The sequence below is a fragment of the Cetorhinus maximus genome, chromosome 21, assembly GCF_964194155.1.
Source record: "Cetorhinus maximus chromosome 21, sCetMax3.hap1.1, whole genome shotgun sequence".
In the NCBI taxonomy this organism is placed as follows: Eukaryota; Metazoa; Chordata; class Chondrichthyes; order Lamniformes; family Cetorhinidae; genus Cetorhinus; species Cetorhinus maximus.
In genome coordinates, this window is record NC_135899.1 from 41,805,343 (window position 1) to 41,807,515 (window position 2,173).

Consider the following 2,173-nt stretch of genomic DNA (forward strand, 5'->3'; position numbering starts at 1 on the left):
AGGGTCAGGGGTCTGGAATGAGGTTGGGGAGGGGCCTAAGGTCTGGAATGGGGGAGGGGTCTAGGGTCAGGAATGGGGTGGGAGAGGGGTCTAGGGTCTGGAATGGGGTGGGAGAGGGGTCTAGGGTCTGGAATGGGGTGAGAGAGGGGTCTAGGGTCTGGAATGGGGTGGGAGAGGGGTCTAGGGTCTGGAATGGGGTGGGGGAGGGGTCTAGGGTCTGGAATGGGGTGGGGGAGGGGTCTAGGGTCTGGAATGGGGTGGGGGAGGGGTCTAGAGTCTGGAATGGGGTGGGGGAGGGGTCTAGGGTCTGGAATAGGGTGGGGGAGTGGTCTAGGGTCTGGAATAGGGTGGGGGAGTGGTCTAAGGTCTGGAATGGGGTGGGGGAGGGATCTAGGGTCTGGAATGTGGTGGGGGAGTGGTCTAGGGTCTGCAATGTGGTGGGGGAGGGTCAGTGATCTGGAATGGGATGGGAAAGGGTTCTGGAATGGGGTGGGGGAGGGGTCTCGGGTCTGGAATGGGGTGGGGGAGGGGTCTAGGGTCTGGAATGGGGTGGGGGAGGGGTCTAGGGTCTGGAATGAGGTGGGGGAGGGGTCTAGGGTCTGGAATGGGGTGAGGAGGGGGTCTAGGGTCTGGAATGGGGTGGGGAAGGGGACTGGAATGGGGTGGGGGAGGGGTCTAGGGTCTGGAATGGGGTGGGGGAGTGGTCTAGTTTCTGGAATGGGATGGGGAAGGGGTCTAGGGTCTGGAATGGGGTGGGGGAGTGGTCTAGGGTCTGGAATGGGGTTGGGGAGGGGTCTAGGGTCTGGAATGGGGTGGGGGAGGGTCAGGGGTCTGGAATGGGGTGGGGGAGGGGTCTAGGATCTGGCATGGGTTGGGGGAGGGGTCTAGGGTCTGGAATGGGGTGGGGGAGGGTCAGGGGTCTGGAGTGGGGTAGGGGTCTAGGGTCTGAAATAGGGTGGGGTAGGGGTCTAGGGTCTGGAATGGGGTGGGGGAGGGGTCTAGCATCTGGAATGGGGTGGGTGGGTGTAGTAAATGTAGCTTTAAGGAATGTAGTGGCTGTAGCTTTGACTTGAGACTGCACATAGATTACATTGGTCCTTTTCTAGGCACCATGTTCCTACTAATAATTGACGCATATTCCAAATGGCTAGACGTGTACGAGGTTAGGTCACCAACGTCAGGCACGACTGTAGAAAAGTTACACCAAAGCTTTCTATTCAAGAATTGCCAGAAGTAATCATCTCAGACAATGTTACTGCATTTACTAGCACTGAATTTCAAAGATTTGTGAGCCTAAATGGTATCAAACTGTAAAGATGGCACTGTATGATCCGTCATCTAATGGATTAGCTGAGAGAGTAGTACAGACTTTTAAAGCTGGGATGGAAAAATTATCAGGAGGATCATCGTTGGAAACTAATGGGGAGGTGATGGCGTAGTGGTATTGTCACTAGACCAGTGACCCAGGGTAATGCTCTGGGGGCCCGGATTCGAATCCCATCACGGCAGATGGCGGAATTTGAATTCAATAAGGATTTGAAATTAAAAGTCTAATGGTGACCATGAAACCGTTGTTAATTATTGTTAAAACCCATCTGGTTCACTAATTCCCTTTAGGGAAAGAAAGCTGCTGTCCTTATCTGGCCTGGCCTATATGTGACTTCAGAGACTTCAGACCCATATCCTCTTAAATGCCCCCTGAACTAGGGATGGGTAATAAATGCTGGCCTGGCCAGCAATGCCCACATCCCATGAACGAAAACTTTCACATTTCCAGTTTCACTATAGAACAACCTCCCACACTACTACAGGTTCAACACCTTCACAGATACTTATGAAGCAAGCCCTTCGAACAAGATTAAGCCTGATACTTTCCAATTTGGAGGGAAAGGTGGAGAAAAGTCAAGGGAATCAAAAAGCACCCTATGATTTGCATAGTTGTGAAACAGTATGATGGATCGAGTTGATTACCTGGTGTAATAGTTTCTGTGATCAGACCCTTGTCGTACCACGTAGAAGAGGAGGGCTGGATCATCCATAAACACTTGGATCATCTGAGAAGAAGTGAGATACCCAAAAAAAAAATGATGTTCCACCTTAACCTTTGTAGAACCCTGTTGACATTGTTCATACCAAATGTTTCTGTGGGAGTAGATAATACTGAACAGCCTGT